We start from the raw sequence: 22,910 nt of genomic DNA on the forward strand, positions 1-22,910 counted from the left end.
GAGGGGAGGGGAGGGGGGAGGTGGAAGAGGCGCCTGACCCCCGGAGACCCGGCGGAGGGAGCAGCGGTTACCTGGCAACGGCGCGTCTGGGCTGTAGGCGCGGGTCCCCCGCCGCGGAGCGAGGCTTCCGGCGGAGAGTTTGCCGCCAGGCTGACCGCGGAGGAGGGCTGTGGGACCGCGGCGCTCCCACCACCTAGCGCGTTCCATAGCTAGTCGGCACTTTCTAGGAAAATGAGTCAGGTGCAATCGGTCCATCACGCTGTCTCCCGGTGGGGGCCTGGAGGAGGCACGTGAGCCTCCTCCAGGCTGGGTTGCACCAGCCTCAGCCCTCACCTGGGGTGTTAGGCAGGATGCTGCCTCTCCTGCTCCCGTGGATGTCTGATGGGGCACCGGGAGCGCTGGGGAGAGCCCTATGGATGAGATTATCTGGCCTCGTCAGTCCAGTTGTATGGGGTTACTTTCTCTGCCTTCACAGCGTGCAAAATTGACCTCTTTTCAGTGGAATCTAGTTGAAGGGAGATGGTTGGTGCCATTCCCACCAGAGTTTTCATATCTCTGAAATGCCTTCACTACCTGTAGCCTTTCTTTACCCGACACGCTAGAGAAAATAAGCTTCCATATGCCCTAAATACAGGGTATTTAATAACCTTTAATGAGCTTTCATTATATGCCACTCTGAGTAGTGAATATGGTAATGGCCTACCTCAGCCAGGGAAGATCCCTAGATATAATTCCTACCCTTCTATATGGTTGATTTTACTTCTCTTCCTTCCAAAGTATTCTCTGCAGAAACTATTACCTACCACACACTTAACGTCCCATTTTCCAAATTGAAATTTTCTTAAAGTCTGACTCCTCACATAGACAATAAACTTTTTGAAACCTAAGATAAGTTCTTACAACTCTGTGTCCTACAATCTAAATTGTTGATGGATGGATAAAGAAAAAGAATGGCACATAATCTACCAGTGAATGGATATGGGCAACTAAACATAATTCAGTGTGTTAAGTTCTAAAATAGGGATACATAAAAGTGCTAGGAAAGGATTTCAGATGAAGGAGAGAGGAATTTTTCTTCCAGGGTATTCAGGGATGCTTTCCTAAGATTGGTATTTCAATAGGGTCTTAATAAACAAATAGGATTTTACCTATAAGAAACGGGAAAGGAGATTTTATATTCATATATATATCAGCAGTAGCAGCATGGTCAAAAGCACAAAGTGGGGAAAATGCATGATCGATTTAACTTTGTTTTTACTGTTTTGTCTTCTCTGGATTTGGAGGGTGGTATCCAAAAAGATATGAAAGAAGATAGAAATGGGCAAAAACATCAACCTAGAAAAATAGGAAAACTAGATTGGGGAAGATGAAGACTCTATATAGAGATTAGACTCTAACCTCAAAACCAAGAGAAGGCATTCAAGTTTATAAAATCATGGCTTTTCCATGAAGAGGAACACCTTGGAAATGTTGGAGTTACATAAAGTGCAGAGGAATGAAAAGCATGATTCATTAGAAAATTCAACAGTTCACGAAAAAATATGCCTATGGTCTGAATTAAGGCAATTAAAATAAGAATAGTGAATAGGGAAGATCACAAGAAACATTTCTGTAAAAATAGACTATAATTTTTACTTTTGATTGTTTGCTAGGTACAATGCTGAATAGTCAACATATTTGTAGAGAAAAAGTTGTCAAAGATAAAATGCTTACTTTGACTCATCAACTGGATAGAAAAATCTTTAGTTCGCTCAGAATTGCTCCACCTCTCCAGTTAAGAAACAAAACTGAATGAGACATCCAAAATTGTCTAGTTGTGCATTCACAATTTAAAGAAGAAAGTGTTGGACTCTGGCTTCGCAGGACTATTGCAGCAGTCCCCAGAGTACCCTTCTGTGCACAATGGCAACTCTTAAGGAAAAACTCATTGCACCAGTTGCTGAAGAAGAGGTGACAGTCCCAAACAATAAGAAAGATCACTGGAGGGGGTGTTGGACAAGTTGGTATGGTGTGTGCAATCAGCATTCTGGGAAATTCTCTGGCTGATGAACTTGCTCTTGTGGATGTTTTGGAAGATAAGCTTAAAGGAGAAATGATGGCTCTGCAGCATGGGAGTTTATTTCCTCAGACACCTAAAATCGTGGCAGATAAAGATTACTCCGTGACCGCCAGTTCAAAGATTGTGGTGATAACTACAGGAGTGCGTCAGCAAGAAGGGGAGCATCATCTCAATCTGGTGCAGAGAAATGTTAATGTCTTCAAATTCACTATTCCTCAGATTGTCAAGTATAGTCCTGATTGCATCATAATTGTGGCCAACCCAGTGGCCTTTTATTCATTTACTACTTGGAAACTAAGTAGATTACCCAAGCATCGTGTGATTGGAAGTGGATGTAACCTGGGTTCTGCTAGATTTTATGGCTGAAAAACTTGGCATTCATCCCAGCAGCTGCCATGGATAGGTTTTGAGAGAACATGGCGACTCAAGTGTGGCTGTGCTGAGTGGAGTGAACATGGCAGGTATTTCTTTTCAGGCATCGAATCCAGAAATGGGAACTGACAATGACAGTGAAAATTGGAAGGAAGTGCATAAGATGGTGGGTGAAAGTGCCTATGAAGTCACCAAACTAAAGGGATATAGCAACTGGGCTATTGGATTAAGTGTAGCTGATCTTACTGAATCTATGTTGAAATATCTATCCAGGATTCATCCAGTCTCAACAATGTCATCGAAAATGAAGTCTTCCTGAGCCTTCCGTGTATCCTCCATGCTCAAGGATTAACCAGTGTTACTAACTAGAAGCTAAAGGACAGTGAAGTTGGTCAGCTCAAGAAAAGTGCAGATACACTGTGGGACATTCAGAAAGACCTAAAAGGCCTGTGACTATGTAGTTCCAAGCTGTAGAAATATAAAAATTACAATATGATTAACCCTGAATCTTCAACTTTCATCCAGGTACATGGATCTCATTTGCTTTTGCCTTCCTTAATATGTGAATCAAGGATCAAAGCTCATGCTTACAGAGTCAAAGCTAACGCTTGGTTTAATGCTTGCAACATGAGCCCTTGAACAAATAAAATTAACTTTAGTAGTGTGCTTCTAAAAAATAAAAATAAAAATAAAAAAAAATGAAGGTGTTGGGGCCTGGAAAATTATAGAATTCATCCAAGCTACAGGCATATTTATACATACATATATGCATATATATAGATTTATATAGCCATGTTAGCAGCAGAATTGATATCATGATCCCAGTGTCCTAGTTGAGTATTCTTACGCCTTTATTATTATTTGGTTCATTAATTTTGAAGAGGAGATTTAAGCAATCACAATTATAATTAGATCTAGAGAAACAATATAACCTAATTTTGAAAGAAAATCTCACTTAACTCTGATTTTCCTTCTTTTATTCAACAAGCAATGTGATGCCCTCATCTCACAAGAAGAAAAATTGTCAGTCACGGAGGCTGACAGTTTCAGGGCAATCATTAGTTCTTAGCACTCTTGAGTACATGGAGTTCTTCATGATTAAATTTAAAAGCAGAATGATTAGGGAAGCCAATTCAGTCTAGGCAATTCATCTTCAAGGTTAGGCATGCTCTGTGAGAGCCGTGGCTTTGAAAAGGGTGCTAAATGCAATTTAATTGTAAAATGTCTTTTTAGTGAATATTCTGAATAAAAAGGCAACCAAAAAATCTTCTTACACTTAAATTTAAGAAAATTTAGGCGGTTTCTCTCACCCATGCCATGTCTTTGTTTCTTTCCTCTTTTCTTTCTGTAATAAACTTTGTTTTAAAACTTAAAAGAAAATTTACCCCCAAAGGACTTTAGATTCACATAACTGAAAATCCTTCTCACACTATTTTTAATGTAAAAATGATAAGATAACAGAAACAAGTGTGACAAAAAATTTTTTAAGCTAATGTGCAGTAAATGCATAGAAAAAGAAATACTTAGAAGTTTACTGTATGTAAAAACAGTTAAAAATGGAAATTGTCCTTAGTAGTTATATAATCTACTGTGACAATATTGACAATTAAGGTAAATATAGTAAATAAATTGAAAAATTAACATTCTGTTATATGAAATATATTCAACCTTATTATTCTTTGGTATTCCTGAGCCAGCAAAATGGCATAAGCTAACCAATAATTACAGAAAATTTGAGATATTTATCTCCAGAACAAAATTGATTGAATTCTTAAGATCGTTTTTAAATTGTAAAATATTTAAACAGAAATGTACATCGTATGCAATAAATACCTATATTTAATAAATTTTGTTTGTGTTATATTTGTGTCAAGTTTAAAAAAACACACATTATACATAGAGTAGAATTGTCCATTTGTCCTCTTGTTATTGGATTGCTCTCTCATTTTACCCAGATGTAACTAATCTAACAAATAAATATATAGTCTAAATTTGCTTTGTTTCCTGTCATTATTTTAAAATTTTGATGTATGTTGGTATGTGTAGGTATAGTTTATTTTTTTGATGGATATGTATATCTCATATTAGGAATATAAAATATATAACCATAATTATTTATTTTCCTGTGTAAGTGTGTGAACTTTTCCCTGTTACGATGTGCAGAGAACTTCCTTGTATATACTCTTGTCTATGTGTTTCTCAGGCTGCAGGTGGAATTGCTGGGTCATGATATGTGTGCATCTTCAAGTATAAGATATTACTGAATTGCTCTTCACTTATTTTGCAATTGGCAGTGTGAATGTTTTTCCTGCCTCATATCCTGACCAACATGATGTTTCTTCCAATCCTATGAATATAAAATGACATCACATGATTTAGATTGGCGTTTCCTAAAGTTGCTGAAATGAAACATCTTTTTGTGTTTATAAATGGTTAATTTCCTTTAATTATTTGTTTATATTTGTTTAACTTCTCCCAATTATTGATTTGTTGTTCTTTAAATATTTAGGGCATTTATCCTTCTTAGGTATACCCATTGCAATTAGCTCTTTTAAAAAATCCTTAATTTTCATTCTTTTGAATTTTTATTCTATTTTCTGTTTCTAAAATTTTAAACGGAACTATGAGTTGTTAATTCTATCTGTTATATCTTTGTCATTTTCCTTTTCATACTTTTAATCTCTGTGTCCCTTTGTGTTGAAGTCTTTATGATTCTTTCAGTACTATGAATTTTTTGCTTTTCAAATAGTTTCAAGGTTATGATACTGGCTTCTGCCCATCCTCAGATGGGACTCTTAAATTAATTCTATTTTTTGGCAGGCTGATTCTTATCTGCTTTTATCTATGTCAGACTTGGTATCCAACAGATTTATGCTTTTAGTCCCAACTCATATTCAATCCACAAATGTTCTATTTAATTTTCGAGGGAGACTAACAGCTTTAATATTCAGTTTCTGAAAAGCATGATTTCCCAACCCTCCTGAAATGTTGTCGACATATTCCTGGGAAAATGATTTTATATATTCACAGAAAATTTGCATATTAATTGAGAGCATTCTCCTTCTGAAATCCCTTCAAAGATCCACTGACCTTTCCCGCACCTTTGGGAGGCTGAGGTGAGTGGATTGCCTGAGCCCACGGGTTCGAGACCCGCCTGGGCAGGCGAGTCCTCATCTCTACAATAAATCGAAAAATCAGCAGGGCGTTGTAGCGTATGCCTGTAATTCTGGCTACTTGGAAGGCTGAGGCAGAAGGATGGCCAGAACCCAGCAGGTCGAGGCTGCGGTGGCCGGGAGCGGCCACTGCACTCCAGTCTGGGTGACAGAGTGAGACTCCAACTCAAATAAATAAATAAATAAATAGATAAATAAATAAATCCCTACTATGTAAGCGCCATGCTTCTGTGATACTTTTCTCTTTGCGCAACTAGAAATGCTGTGCCTTTGACATAAATCCATTTCTATCACAAACCAAGTTTCAGACTAATGTTCGCTTTTGATTTTATCTTTCCCTTACTTTGATTCCTTAATACTTTTTTAAAAAATTCCATTTGTTATATGTATGTATAGTAAGAAAGAGCATGATGTGTTCACTTAACCACTCAGTAAACTATTGAAGCCACATTTACTGGCTTGAGAAAGACAACTGTTATATTTTTCAGATTTAGGCAATTCACTGTGAAATTCAATTATATAAACTTATAATCAAACAAATTAAATAAAAACAAAGTAATAGATATTCAATATTTATCATTTCTTAATTATGTATTAATATTTTTCTATTATCTATGCTCTTGAGTTTAATGCATGTCGTAACTGTGTGATAAAAATATTATATAGTAATGTACATTTCTTCCCAACTTGTTCAGTGATGCCACATTGTTAACTTGAACTTGGTCACAGTCAGTGTATTTATACCTTGGAATTTAGCAAATGCTATAAATCAGGGAATAATTCATGGTTTTGTTGACGATCTAGGCCTACGATGTTTAATAACACAGCTACTAGCAAAATATGACTATGTAAATTTAGATTAATTAAAATTAAATAGCATTGAAATTAGCTCCTCAATGATAGTAGTCTTGTTTCAAGTACTCAAGTAACACATGTAGCTAAATTGCTCCTGTATCAAACAGAGCTGATAAAGAATATTTTCATTGCCACAGAGAGTTTTATTGGTAAGTGCTAATTTACTTCAAGAGTCATAAAACTTTTTCTCTATGGAGGTAGACAGTAAATATTTTGGACTTTACAAGCCACATAATCTCTGTCACAACTGCTCAACTCTATTATAGAAGAGACTTTATGTAGTGAAAAAGCAGCTGTAGACAATACATAAATGAATGAGTGTAGCTGTGCCCCCAAATCTTTATTTACAAAAAAACAAGAGGCAATGAATGCCCCATTTAAAAGACTTACAGTGACAAATTGGATTTTAAAAATACTCATCCTTCTGCCATCTTCAAGAGACCCATCTCAAATGGGATGACACCCATAGGTTTAAGGTAAAGGTATAGAGAATGATGTCATGCAAATGGAAAACAAGAAAGGTCAGGGATCACTATTCTTCTATCAGATAAACAGACTTTAAACCAATACAGTAAAAAAAAAAAAAAAAGACCAAAAAGGGCATTACATGTTGATAAATGGTTCAAATCAACAAGAAATTTCAGCTATCCTAGTCCAATTATCTCTCTTCTCAGATGACATGATTCTATTCATAGAAACATTTGAAAGATACCCCCAAATGACTACTAGACCTGATAATTTCAATAAAGTTCAGAAACATAAAATCAACATAAAAAATTAGTTGCGTTTCTACACACCAGTAATGTTCAAGCTGAGAACTAAATCCAGAATGTGATCCCAGCTATAATAGCTGCACACAAAATAATACTCCTAGGAATACAACTAGCCAAGGAGGTGAAAGATATCTACAATGAGAACTATAAAACACTGCTGAACGAAAGCACAGATGTGCAAACAAATGGAAAAATCTTTCATGATCATGAATTGGAAGAATTAATGTTGTTAACATGACTATGCTGCCCAAAGTAATCCACAGATTCAACACAATCCTTATTAAATTACCAGTGTCATTTTTCACAGAGTTAGAAAAACCATTTTAAAATTCATATGAAACCAAAAAAGAGCCCAAATAGCCAAAGCAATCCTAAGCCCCCCCAAAAAGGCTGGTGGCATCACATTACCCTACTTCCAACTTCTACCTTTACTACAAGGGTGTCTAATCCAAACAGCATGGTACTGGCATAAAAATAGGCACATAGACCAATAAGTCAGAATAGAGAGTTGGTGTACTCACCTACAGCCAACTGATCTTTGACAAAGTCAACACAAATAAACATTGGGGAAGGATACCCTAGTCATAAATTGTCCAGGGAAAAAAAGGCTAACCATATGCAGAAGAATGAAACTGGACCCCTATCTCTCAACATATATAAAAATTAACTCAAGATGGATGAAAGGCTTAAATGTAAGACCTCAAACTATAAAAATCCTAGAAGAAAACCTAGGAAATAGTCTTCTGGACATTGGCCTAGGCAAATAATTTATGATTAAGACCTCAATAGCAAATGCATCAAAACCCAGGATTGATAATCGGGACCTAAATGAGCTAAAGAGCTTCTGCACAGCAAGATAAACTGTCAATAGAATTAACAGAAAACCTACAGAACAGAGAAAACATTTTCAAACTATGCATCTAACAAAGTCTTGATATCCAGAATCACTTAAGGCATTTAAACTAATTGACAAGGAAAAAACAAATAACCCTATTTAAAAGTGGGCAAAGGACATAAACAGATATTTTTCGAAGGAAGACATGCAAGTAGCCAACAAACATGAAAAAATGCTTAACATAAATAATCGTATGAGAAATGCAAATCAAAACCACAATGAGATGCCATCTCACACCAATCAGAATGGCTACTATTAAAAAATAAAAAAATAAAAAAAACAGAGAAAAGGGAATGTCTACATCCACTTGGAGGGAATGTAAACTAGTTCATCCCCTGTCGAAAGCAGTCTGGAGATTTCTCAAAGAACAAAAAGAGAATTACCATTTGACCCAGCAACCCTACTACTGGGTATATACCCAAAGGACCATAAGTCATTCTACCAAAAAGATACCTGCACTCATATGCTTATTGCAGCATTATTCAAAATAGCAAAGACATGGAGTCAACTTAAGTGCCCATCACAAGAGGATTGGGTAAAGAAAATGTGGTATATATACAAAATGAAACACTACACAGTCATAAAAAAAAAATAAGTCCTTTGCGGCAACGCAGATATAGCTGAAGACCATTATCCTAATTGAATTAATGCAGAAATAGAAAATCTAGTACTGCATGTTTTCAGATTTAAGTAGGAGCTAACACTGAGCACACATGGACATAAAAGAGAGAGGAGGCCAAGGACTAAAAAACTACTTTTTGGGTACCATGTTCCCTATGTAGATGATGGGTTCAGTAGAACCACAAACCTCACCATCATGCATTATACTCATGTAACAAAACTATATATATACCCCTTAATCCAAAATAAAATAAAATTTTAAATTAAAAAAAGGCTGTGTAGTACTCCATCATGCAATGAAGAAAAATGAAATAAAAATAAGAGACAAATTGGATTTGACCTACCAGCTATAGTTTGCCAACCTCTGGTATAAACGTAAGAAAATGATGGAGAGAATATTAATAATGCAATTCAGCTTAAAATATGTTTTGTCTTTAACTGTTACACTATAAGTAGCACAAAAAATTAAGAGTCTATTATAAAATTCAAAAACTGTCATCCGATTCTACAAAGAAGTTTCTCAGGTCAGTAACAAGCAAGAGAAGTTTCCAGGTATGCCTTCTTTTTTTCATTTTTGTTTTACTGATTGACGTAAGCAAAAATATCAGTCAACATTAGTGTAAGCAATACACTCACTTGCCAATTGCAACCATAAGTCAGCTACAAATACAAGAGTTTGGCAAAATTAACAAAAACATTCTGTTGAAATCAATTAGCTCTATGGAATATAAAATAAAAATATTGCATATATTTTCATGTATAAATTTTGTACAACATCCTTTATATCAACAAAATGTGTAGTAAACTTGTCTATAAATAAGTACACAATATGTGTTTATTTTTTCAGAGAGCTAGTTACTAAACATTTACCACCAATCACTAGATAGTATTTAAATTTGTCTAAAAATGTGACACAAGAATGCATTATGATTCTTGGTGTTTCAAAGCCACTTGTCTGTGTATCCAACTACTCTCTCCCCTCTCTGTCTCTATCTGTAATGGCCTTGAAAATGTACTACTCATCTCCAGCTATGGGCAGTATAAAGTAAAAAATGGCCTCAGTCACATGCTCTGTATTCACCATCATGATATTTGTGCCAAAGCCGCACTTCACTGTATGTAAATTTTATCTCCATAATTACTATCTGATCTTGGCAAATAACTAATTTTCCCCAGTTAATATTCAAATATCTCAATAGTATACATCAAGATTGAAGGAAAATTATGTGAATATATTTCTTTAAAAAGCATGGAAAATGCAATTTGAAAATATATTTGCATTGAATATTGGAAGTTAATGGTAACAATGGAAAAATTAATTATCCTTTGACAGTCGCCTGAACGTATAACCTCAATTTTAACAGATTCATCTTAAACAATAATATATTTTCAGTTTATTATATCCCAAATATAATTTTTTAGGTATAAGGCAAAGGCAATTTTTATCTGAGATAGTCGCTATTGACTCCGTAAATCTAAAGCTCTCCAGTATGGGCATTCAATTTGTGTGTGTGTGTGTGTGTGTGTGTGTGTGTGTTACTGTCTATGCATTCAAAACCTTATAAATAAAATTGAGGAAATACATGCAATAGACTAAAACAGTGTGACAGACTATGCCAAGCGGAAAGAAAGCAAAGTTCAATTTCCTGGTTCTAGAAAATCTGTTTCAGGTCATTTTGCTACGAAAACAAGGCAAGATGTTGCTATGAATGGGAGTCCCACATGAAGCAATTGGATGAAAATATTTCAGAAGACCTTGGGCCTCTAAGACCATTTGTTTTGTTTTGTTTTGTTGTAAGGATGACTGCCAGCACTTCTTTTTAATCCAAACTTTTAACCTTTTAGTGACATCAGGTTGAAGAGTGGTTCATTTTTTTCACCTGTTTTAAAGAGCTTAAGATCATAAACAGTAGTAAGTAAAAACCCAGCCTTCATAATGTCTTCTTCAGAGCGTGGCTAAATTTCCTCCAGCTACGCTTTTTGAAAGGGGATATAAAATTAAACCTCGGAGGATTTCCTCTGTGTTCCTCTTTTCGCAGATCCTAGCCAGCTTTCCAGAAGAGGGAAAAAAAAATCTCTAAATATATATTTTATGAAATATGAAAGCAATATATGTTATACTGTGTTTTTCTGGGTGGCAGAATGATAAATGGATGAATTTTACATCCTAGAAATTTTCTTCAAGGAGCACAACAGGTTAAATTAATTTAAAAAGCCATATTTTTTTCTGTGTATTGTCTTTCCACACTACCTTGCTCTCATGCCACCCTGACCTCACCACAATATTTTAGCTTATTTTTTAGGGATGAAAGATAAATCAAGCCTTATTACCCTCCACTACCTTGGGAAGGTGCATCTTCTCTCTCTCTCTCTCTCTCTCTCTCTCACTGTCTCTCTCTAATTTACTTTCTAAATAAACTTTGCTTGACAACTTTTAAAAAAAGAAAGATAAATCAGAAAGCAACATTCAGATGATCTTTTTTGAGAAATTAATATGTAATTTTTTTCTCAAATTGGGAGTGTGCGCTATGTAAATAAGTAAATAAATAAGTCATTCATTAAATGTCTAATATGGCCACTTCATAAATTGAGTGGTTAAACTAATGTTAAATATTTAACCCTACATTGGATAAAGGAAATTTAAGAAGTTGGTTATATTTGGCTTTTCAAACCTTTAATGGTTTAAGTTGAAATTTAGAGGGTGATTGTGAGACAAGTTTCTCTAACCCTCTAACTCCTAGAACATTTTAGCATAGTTGTTTTTTGTTATACAAAGAGACTTTTCCCTTGCGTTCAAGAATACATGGCTACATTTTGAGAGATTTATTGTTCAATCAATGTGCCATTTTCCTAGTTATATGCAGTTTATACATATAAATGAGGGAATCAAGCCGATGGTATAAGCAGTTCAAATGAAACTTCAAAACCTCACTGATCTATATGTGGCATGTAAAGGAATATTTAAATTCATTTCAAATGAAGGCATAACTGTTTTAAGGGTGAAGGGACAAGTCAATTAAATCTTTACGAAATAGGAAAGAATTTATATATCTATCAGCTACCTAAAATTTGAAGAGTGTAGCCGGGCTCGGTGGCTCAACCTGTAATCCCGCGCCTTTGGGAGGCTGAGGTGAGTGGAATGACTGAGCCCGGGTTCAAGACCCGCCTGGGCAGCGAGACCTCAACTCTACAATAAATCAAAAAATCAGCCGGGCGTGGTAGCGCATGCCTGTAATTCTGGCTACTTGGAAGGCTGAGGCGGAAGGATCGCCGGAGCCCAGCAGGTCAAGGCTGCGGTGGCCGGGAGTGACCACTGCACTCCAGTCTGGGCGACAGAGTGAGACTCCAACTCAAAAAAAAAAAAAAAAATTTGAAGAGTGCAAAATAACTTAAAGACATTGTATGGGGGGACCCCCCCAAAACCCCCAGAATTATCTTTTGGAGGTTGGACCCCTTTCATTGCAAGCTTCCTCCTCTAGATAGGTGTTTTAGGAATTCATCAGCAACAGCATACCAGCTAGTGTTGTTTTGAGAGGCTGCATTGTGGAGGGACCTTCCCAAGTTGTGGCGAACAGGTGCCTGGTTCTTCCACCCTGACAATGTACCTGCCCAAACAGTGCTGGGAGTTCAGCAGTATTTGACCAAGAACAGCACAATTCCTGTGCCTCGCCCTCCCTATTCACCTGATCTCACCCTGAGGGACTGTAATGTTTGTTGGTTTCCCCAGATGAAAAAAAGTCCTCAAAGGGAAACATTTTGCTGATGTGGAAGAGGTAAAACAAAAAACGGCAGAAGCACTAATAACCATCAACATCGATGAGTCCAAAATTGTTTCGAGGAGTAGAAATGGTGTCTCTATAAGTGTATTGCATCAAACAGATAGTACTTTTAAGGTGACTGAAGTTTAAACTTGTAAGAATAAATATGCAGTTTTTAATAAATTTTAGGATTTTGGGGGTCCCCCCTTACACAGGGCTAGAATCAGCCCGCCAGAACGTGTGCTACAGTCAATGCACAGGGTTCCATTGTCCTTTCAGCAGGCTGTGTTGGTGGTATTTGGGGAGCTGACTCTGAGAACATAGTTGAAGTGACAAATATTTAGACTTCAAATTTAATTGACTTGGTTGGTTGCTAAAAGGCATCACATGTAGGTTTACTGAGGGGAAAAAAAGATAATCTCGGTGTATAAGAAGAGTGAAATATCATTTGAGGCTCAGCTTAAAATAGTATATTGGCATGGTTGTAAACTAGAATCATCTAATAGCTACCGAAGCATTAAAAAGAGGATTTGGGTCTATTTATTTGACACTGCTGTTCCAAATTATTTATTGTCAAATTAGTAGTAATTCCAAGCTAATATATTTTTGTGTAAAGGTGGAGAGTCAGGGAGCAGAGAGGATTGTATTATGATTACTCTCTATATAGTGGGGAAAATATTAAATTCTCAATAATAAAATATTGTGGTGATTCTTTGCTTGGTTAAGGTATGGAGTTTAAAAATAAAGTTTCTGCTATTATCTGAAACAGTGTATAGAATTTCTTAGCAAGATAATCCTAGCTTTCCTAATAATTTTTAAGTGTCAATTTTCAGTTGCCACTAGATGACACTATTGCATCCTTAGTAAACGTAGAAGTTGATTTCTCTTCTACAGGTGGACATGAAGGGCATGCAAATTTTATCAGGTCAGCCTTGAATTCTAGCCTCTTCATTTGTTATTTTATTTTTTTATTTCAATAGCCTCAGTGGTACAAGTGATTTTTGGTTACATGGATGAATTGTGCAGTGGTAAAGTTTGAGCTGTTAGTGCACCCATCACTCAAGTGCACATTATACCAAATAGGCATTTTCCTTCCTCACCCTTCTCCTACACTTCTCCCTTCTGAGTCCCCCGTGTTCATTACTCTATCACATATGCCTTTTCAGACCTATAATTTAGATTCTACTTATAAGTGAGCACATGCGGTATTTGGTTTTCTACTCCTACATTACTTCATTTAGGATAATGGCCTCCAATTCCATCCAAGCTGCTGCAAAATATATTATTTCATTATTTTTTATGGTACTATGAAATAGTATTCCATGGTGTGTGTACCACATTTTCTTTATCCACTGATTGGCTGATGGACACTTAGGTTGATTCCATGTCTTTACAATTGCGAATTCTGCTGCAGTAAACATAGGAGTGCAGGTGGCTTCTTTGTTTAACGATTTCTTTCCTTTGGGTAGATACCCAGTAATGGAATTACTGGATTGATGATAAATGATAGATCTACTTTTAGTTCTTTGAGAAATCTCCATACTGTTTTTCACAGAGGTTGTACTAGTTTACATTTTCACCAACAATGTATATGCATTCCCCTTTTTACCACAGCTCTTGTTTTCTGACTCTTGAATAATACTAGCCCTTCCTTTGATCCTGTTTTCTCTATCAGACCAACAATCAGTGACACCCTGTTGCTTGTCCAACCCTGAAATGATAACAGCTTCTACAACAGCTTTGCTATGCTGTGATTCCACCTCGCTACTTGGAGCCAAATCCATGAAAAGCAAGCGTGTTTTCCTATCTTCCGGAGGCCATCTTGCTAGGTGCTGTGGTGAGTCTGTAAATCTGTGGATTGTGCTCACATCTCTGCTGAGCTGCCTACTGGGCAGTTCTCCTACCTTGGCTGCCACTCGACAGTGGCCACTGCCTGAAACGCGTGGATGTGGTTCCCCTTGTGGAATGTTGCTCCTTCTCTGCTCTTTCTCTGAAAGCAGCAGGAGTGAATATGGGGTAGCCACAGTGCCTCTGACCTTTCTATCCCTTAAGACTCCACATCAGTGCCACTCAGTTCTGAAGGGAATGTCACACTTTCTGAAGGACTGGAGAGACAGAGCAACTATAATGTGGGAGAGAAGCAACCTAACCCTTCTTGCTAAATAGGCCTTTTGTTTCTATCCCAAGACAAATCACTCACAGACTTAAAAGCTTTACAGAGTCAGAGTTTTGCTTGATGAGTACACCAAAGTGCCTAACGTTGGCACTCTTTCCGCGATAATGGCTACTTCATAAAATAACCTTCTTCTTGCAAAGTCTGCTGTTAGACTCTCCACACGCTCTCCAGGGAGTCCACTCCTTGCTCACAAATATTATGTTCATCCCAGGATCTATCCTCCTCTTATTAGCAGAATATTGGCCTAAGACGGAAATCACATTCTAAAATAACACCTCAGGGGAGTGCAGTGACTCCCACCTGTAATCATAATCCCAGCACTTTAGGAGGCCAAGGCAGGAGAATCACTTGAGCCTAGGCATTCAAGATCAGCCTGGGCAACATAGCGAGACCTCATCTCTACAAAAGTAAAAAAAAAATTAGCCAGGCATGGTGGCATGTGTCTGCAGTCCCAGCTACTTGAGAGGCTGAGGCAGAAGGATGCCTGAGCCTGGAAGCAGAGGCTGCAGTGAGCCATGATCATGCCAGTGCACTCTAGTCTGGGTACCAGTATGAGACCCTGCCTCAAAATAAACACACAAATATGTAAATAAATAAATAACACTACCTCTTTGAGGTGCAAGAGTAGAAGGGAGGAACACAGGGGCCTGGGAGGGCCTGCAATGGCAGAGTCAGATGTTAGTGTGGACTCTGGCTTTCCAAGTCCACCATGAAGATGCCAGCAGAAAGAATCAATCCAGGTCTGCTTTCTCCACGGTCTTCCAGGACTGTCTTTTGAAGACACACTCCTTTCTTCGACTTGTCAAATGGGTAACTGAGAAGTTAAACACAGACACACAACGCAGTGCATACTGGGGAGGTACACACATAACCTCTTCAGACAAGTGGTAATTAGTAGTCAGCAGAGGGTACATAGAGGTTGCAACCTGGTCAGACTATTTCTGGCCAAAACTTGTGTTGTATATGACTTAAAGGCTTACACAGTTTAAAATAAATGAGCCTACATTTTAAAAATCAGGATATGTCACTGTAAAACTTCATTAGTCCAGCTTTTCTATACAAATCAGAAGCACTGAAAATATGGGATCTTACCCCCATAACAGAAACCAGCTGGGGCTGAGTGAGTCATCAGTCCTCTAGATGAGGCAGTCACTGGTCTCCTCATTTTGCATGCCAGTACCTTGTAATCCATTTATAATCGTTGCTTGGCAACTGTAGGTATGTAGGTTTGCAAACTCTGGTCTAAACTGTTAAAGAGAAGAAAAGAACACTTTTTCCAAATTGCAAGTCCTCTCCTATCATGGTCCCGATAGTTAGTCCTTAGAGTTGTATATTTTGCAAAGCACTCTTGACTCTTCTCTTTTATCCCTGTCTCCTACCCCTCTAATTCCTAAAAATGGCATCTCTGTTTCAGTTTTCATGTGATGCTTTGGCAAAATGAGTTGGTGCCTTAGCATTGTTGCCATGTAAAATATTCCAGTCGTTGTCAAGAGTGACCATCTCCTTATGTCACTGGCTTTGAACATCTTTTTCCTCCCACTTGTCACATGACTATTACCAGGGTCTCTTTGCAGTAAAACAAAACTATGAGCCTACTTTTCAGCACTTCTGATGTCTTTCAGAATGTCCTTCTCTTAGCTACATGAACATCCTGTGAACATTGGAGCAGAAGTGTAAGAGGGATGTTTTTGTGTCCTTGGATAAGTTAACCAACCTATTTAATGATCGCTCTTCTCATCTACAAAGTAGTATATATTACGGCTTACTTATCCTTGTATTCAGGAATAAATACACTTTTAAAAAACAGGCCTACTGCATGAAGGACTTCTGGAGAAACATTTTGAGGAAGGAAAGTTTAAGCCTACAGCCTTGGCTTAATAGTAATGTTCTTTGTCAATAAGAAGGAATGACTGCAATTATGAGATTTTAATTTGAATGTTTGGTGCACTCATAGAAGGAGAATTCAAGGAAGAGAGAGAAAAACAAGTAAAACTGAAAATAGGACTACTTAATATCCCTGTAAGAATTGTGGGCCCTGACTGCTTTTCAACCCATTTACCATGTAGGGTAAAGCAACTTCCTCGTTTCAAAAGAGTACAGAATGCAGTCATCATTTTGACTTGATGACCATGAGTATGTGTATGCAGTGTTCTCTGTTTGGTTAGAATGCCGTCCTATAGCCTTTGTAATTTTAGGACTCTTTCCTTTTTTGCAACATTAAGACAGATGTACCTTTGCCTTTATGGGGTATTAGAGATGACAGAGCGTGTCAATGCATCGGTGGTATCAGTTCAGGATCATTGCTTTTGCACAAAGAGGCAGATTAATCTCAGACTTGCATTGGCATGATGTGGCTCCGGTCTTAGGTGCTATTCAGTAATCTATCTTACTGTAACATTGCTGCTAGTTTCAGGAACAAATCACCAAAAGGACCGAAGCCAAGTGATAAAGAAAGAAAAACAGTTAAAACCATGTGCCAGCTGAGAAGACCATATTCAGTAGTTCCAACAAGACTATGAAAAACCACAAAGTAGGCCTGTGCTATCTTGGAATCTCAGAAAAGTCATTTCTCCATGCCAAGTGTTCAGAGTTGTAGGCAAGCTGTATTGAGTGCCAGGATATTGTTAGGTAGAAATAATAAAACAAAAGATTAAGAATTTACTCTTCTTCTTACCTGATGTCCTTACCAACAACTTGATGGTCATGAGGATGTATATGCAGTGTTCTTTGTTTGGTTAGAATACCATCCCAGAGTCTTTGTAATTTTAGGATTCTTTCTTTTTTTTGCAACATTAAGACAGATGTACCTTTGCCTTTGTGGGGTATTGGAGATGACAACGACTTTCCATTCGGTCTTATCTCCCATTTGGAAGAACAAAAGATTGATAAGATTGCTTTGGAGTCATGAAATTTAGAATGAATAGCAGCATTTGAAACTTGTTGCTTTTGGCGGGGAGGGGGAGGGGAGGGTGGTTTAAGTCAAAGAATATCGGAAGGATATGCAACAGAAACTTCTCTTTGTTGACTGGCAAAGTAAGGGCACAATCAGGAGAATGTTATGTCCAGTGCTTTCAGAAGGGGCTAGTAGAAAATGTTTCACTTTTCTGTGATGTGCTTTGACATGCTTGGCAAATGGATTAGCATTGTTGCCATACAAAAATTCTATCCATTGTCAGGAGTGACCATTCCTTCGGGTACCCGCTATCTTTTTGTATTCAACCAAATTAAATAAGATACATGAACTCCTTATGATGATTGTTCCAAAAACAATCTCAGGGAACTGGTGTAGGGATACGTCTATATTTTCCCAGAAATAATTGATAACAAATTTTAAAGTAAAAGAGTTGCAGCAGGGCTCGGTGGCTCAGCCTGTAATCCCGCGCCTTTGGGAGGCTGAGGTGAGTGGATTGTCTGAGCCCGCGGGTTCGAGACCCGCCTGGGCAGCGAGACCTCATCTCTACAATAAATGAAAAAATCAACTGGGCTTGGTAGCGCATGCCTGTAATTCCGGCTACTCGGAAGGCTGAGGCGGAAGGATTGCCGGAGCCCAGCAGGTGAGGTGCACCGCTCCCGGCCACCACACTCCAGTTTGGGCGATATAGTGAGACTCCAACTCAAAAAAAAAAAAAAAAGAGTTGCAAGACTAGGCTTTGTAAAATTATATAATCATGATGAAAAATGTAGTGGAAAAAATTAGAGTAACCTTTTGATTACTTTGAAGATATCAAGCAAAATGTATTGTTTCAAATCCATGCTGATTTCATACTGACATAGTCACTCATTCATTCTTTATTTAACAAACTTTGTTTGACTAGAGACTCTGTGATTTAGGCCTATGCTTGGCTCTGGGATAATAAACTCAGAAAGACTAATTTTCTGAGTTTAAGAATGTCACAGCCTAATGGAAACACTGAAAAACAACTCTAATCCAACAAAATAGGTGTTGTAATAGAATCAGTGTGTAGAGTTTCAGAAATGAAGGGAGATTTGAGAGTTAGAGGTATCTTTATAAAGAAAAGGCTACTTGGGCTGTAGTTGGAAAAATTATTAGAAATTTGCCAAACAGACAAGGTTAAAAGATTATTTCAGATCCAGGTAATAACGTGTTAGAATTATGACAGTGCCAGCACATGATATTGTCAAAAGCCATGAGAGTTATAGGGAGATCATCCTGTTGTTTACTTTTTTAAGCCAGTATCTACATTTTCAATAAATAGTCATACAGAAGTCTCCATTCATTGAATGCATAATTTAATGACTTCTTTTTTTATTATTTATTATTTTTAATTGATTAATTAATTTATTATAAAGATGTGGGGTACAATTCAATTCTTCAACCAACTCATCTTCGACAAAGCCTCCACCACCTACCAAAGGGGAGAGGAGAACCTATTCAGTAAATGGTGCTGGGAAAACTGGCTGAACACATGCAGAAGATTCAAACAGGACCCCTACCTATCACCATACACAAAAATTAACTCTAAATGGATCAAATACCTAAACGTAAAACCTCAAATTGTAAGAACCTTAGAAAATGCAGGAAACACTCTTATGGAAGTTGGAACTGGCAACCGATTCCTGACCAAAGCCCAGAGTGCCCAGGTCATAAGAGATAAGATAGACAAATGGGACCTTATTAAACTGACAAGCTTCTGCAAAGTCAAAGAAACCATCAAGAGAGCAGGGAGACAGCCCACAGAATGGGAAAAAATATTTGCCAACTGTGTATCTGACAAAGGCCTAACATCTAGGATCTACAAGGAACTCAAATGTGAGAAAGGAAAAAACCAAACAGCCTCTTTAAAAAGTGGGCCAAAGACATGAATAGACACTTCTCAAAAGAAGATGTGGGGGCGGCCAACAGATACATGAAAAAGTGCTCAGCCTCACTCATCATTAGGGAAATGCAAATCAAAACCACATTGAGATACCACCTAACCCCTGTAAGAATGACCATCATTAATAAAACACACAATTTAAAGGCTTCTAAATGATTACTTCAAGTCCAATTATTTCTCTGTAGTTCTGTTTAAAAAATGCAAATAGCTATCTTTGTATCACCCATTTTGGTTTTCTTTTCTGTTAATAAATGAAATTAAAACTTATGTCTTTTTGCATCCTTGTAAAAATTTCTTTTCTGTATATGTCTATGTGCGAAAACTCTTTAATGCAACAACTTTTTGATGGCATCCAAGTGGTTTAAAATAGGTAAATCAACTTTGAAACCACCTTGAGTGGTCTCAGACTTTGCTAATAAGAGTTCCTTCTTTCCTGATCACAGTGATTGATATAAGCAGGGTGAGAGGATCCAGAAAAGTCTTGAGGTGAATATCTAGAAGCTCCCAGAGAGAAACTTTCTTTTGGTAAGGTTGCTAAATTAAGAGACATTAAGGTTGAGGAGAAATCATCTAGTCTTACACAAAAGGAAAACTGAGTCACTCCATGAAGAATGAAAACAAGATTAATCTAGAACCAAGAAACCCAGAGTGTAATGATATTATCTAAGCTCCTGGACCATCATGCACCTAAAGCTGGACCCATTTACAGACCTTCAACCCTATAAGCCAACAAATTACTTTTTTGTTTAAGCTAGTATAATCAGATTTATGTAATTACCAATTAAAGAAATACCAAGATACATGCTAAATCTTTCTTTTCAATTTATGTCAAAAACTTATTTTACAGGAGCACTTTTTTTTCTTTTCTTTTTTAATTTTAGATTCGGGGGTACACATGAGTATTCATTACACGAACATATTGCGGACTGGTGGGGATTGGGTCTTAAGAGGCCCATTTTCCAGATAGTGAACATTGTGCTTTGTAGGTAGTTTGTGACTCCTAAACCTCCTCCGTTGGTGTCCCTAGTGTCTATTATTTCCATCTTTGTGACCATTTAGCTCCTCATACGAGTGAGAACATGTGGTGTTTGGCTTTACGTTTCTGAGTCAAGTTCACTGAGGATAATGATCTTCAGCTCCATCCATGTTGCTGCAAAGGACCCAATTTCATTCTTTTTTTTATAGCTGTGTAGTATTCCATGGTGTATATGTACAACACTTTCATTATCCATTGATGGGCAGAATACCAACAGAATAGAGAATCTAGAAATAAATCCAAATGCCTACAACCAACTTATTTTTGGCAAAGCAGACAAAAACATACACTGGGGAAATGACACTCTATTCAACAAGTGGTGTTGGGAAAATTGGAGAACTTCATGCAAAAAAAAATGAAACTTGATTCCTATCTCTCCCCAGATACAAAATCAGCTCAAGATAGATTGAAAACTTGATGTCAGATCTGAAGCCATAAAAATGATTGATGGGCACTTATGTTGATTCCACATCGTTGCGACTGTGAATTGTGCTGCAATGAACATACATTTGCAGATCTCTTTTTTATACAATGACTTCTGTTCCTTAGGTAGCTACCTAGTAGTGGGATTGGTGGATCAAACGGTAGTTCTACTTTTCGTTCTTTGAATAATATCCATATCACTTTCCCTAGAAGTTGTGCTAATTTACACTCCCACCAACAGCGTATAAGTGCTCCCTTTTCTCTGTGTCTGTGCCAGCATCTATTGTTTTTTGATTTTTTAAATAATGGCCATTCTGACTGGTGTATCTCATTGGGGTTTTAATTTGCATTTACCTGATTGTGAGTGATGTTGAGCATTTTTTCATATGTTTTGCTGGTCATTTGTCTATCTTTTTAAAAGAGATACCTGTTTATGTCATTTGCCTACTTTTCAATGGAATTATTTGCTTTCTTCTTACTGATTTGTTTGAGTTCTTTATAGATTCTGGATATTAGTCCTTTGTCATATGTATAGTTTGTGAATATTTTTTCCCATTCTGTGGGTTGCTATTTGCTCTCTATTTCTTTTGCTGTGCAGAAGTTTTTTGGCTGAATTAAATCCCACTTATTTATTTTTGTTTTAGTTGCATTTGTTTTGGGGGTATTACTCATAAATTCTTTGCCTAGGTCAATGTCCATAAGAATTTTTCCTAGGTTTTCTACTAGGATTTTTATGGTTTGGGATCTGACATTTAAATCTTTAATCCATCTGGAGCCAATTTTTATATAGGGAGAGACAGGGATTAAGTTTCATTTTTGTGCATGTAGCCACCCAATTTTCTCAGCACAATTTGTTGAATAGAGTGTCCCTTTCGCAGTGCATGCTTTTGTCTGTTTTGTCAAATATCAGTTAATTTTAGGTATTTGGAGGGATTTGGGTTTATTTCTGGATTCTCTGTGCTATTATATTGGTCCCTGTGCCTGCTCTTGTACCAGTACCATGCTGTTTTGTTTATAGCCTCAAAGTATAATTTGAAGTCAGATAATGTGATACCTCCAGCTTTGTTCTTTTTGCTTAGGATTGCTTTGACTATTTTGGCTCTTTTTAGTTCCATATGAATTTTAGGATTGCTTTTTCTAATTCTGTGAAAAAGTACATTGGTAGTTTGATAAGGATTATGTTGAATCTATTGATTACTTTGGGTAATATGGTCATTTTAATAAAGTTGATTCTGAGGAGGAGGGGCACAACATCAATAAGGGTACCTAATCTCAAACCAGGCAAAGTGAGGACCAAAGGTAGGTCCAAATTTTATGTGTATAATGACCACTTGTATACCTAATCCTGAATTGTATACCAAATCTTTTTAAAAAAAATTGATTCTTCCAGTCTGTGAGCATGGGACGCTTCTCCATTTGTTTGTGCTCTCTATGACTTCTTTCAACAGAGTTTTGTAGTTCCTCTTGTAGAGATCTTTCACCTCCTTGGTTAAATATATTCCTAGGTATTTTAGCTTTTTGGCTGCTATTGTAGATGGAATTGAATTCTTGACTTTATTCTCAACTTGGTCGCTATTGGTGCACAGCAGTACTACTGATTTGTGTGTGTTGATTTTGCATTCTGAAACTTACTGAATTCATTTGTCAAGTCCAGGAGTTTTTTGGAGGAGCCATTTGGGTTTCTAAGTGTAAGATCACATTGTTGGCACACAAAGATAGTTTGATTTCTTCATCTCTACTTTAGAAATGCTTTATTTTTTTTCTTGCCTGGTTGCTCTGGCTAGGACTTCCAGGACTATGTGGAATAGGAGTGAAAGTGAGCATCCTTACCTTGTTCCAGTTCTGGGGGTGGTGGTGGTGGGGAATGGGAGAACTGGTTCAATTTTTCTCCATTCAGGATGGCATTGGCTATAGGTGTGTCATATATGGGT

General features: G+C 37.2%; 1 protein-coding gene and 1 pseudogene across 1 annotated transcript in view; both read left to right on the plus strand.

Moving 5' to 3' along the window:
• SPATA4 (spermatogenesis associated 4) overlaps positions 1-22,910 on the plus strand; it is a 210,127-nt gene that overhangs the window by 139,669 nt on the left and 47,548 nt on the right. The gene's annotated exons all lie outside the window — the stretch shown is intronic.
• Positions 1,903-2,884, plus strand: LOC103255620 (annotated as a pseudogene).

This window comes from Carlito syrichta, unplaced genomic scaffold, assembly GCF_000164805.1.
Source record: "Carlito syrichta isolate Samal-C Ts95f unplaced genomic scaffold, Tarsius_syrichta-2.0.1 Scaffold288314, whole genome shotgun sequence".
Taxonomy (NCBI): domain Eukaryota; kingdom Metazoa; phylum Chordata; class Mammalia; order Primates; family Tarsiidae; genus Carlito; species Carlito syrichta.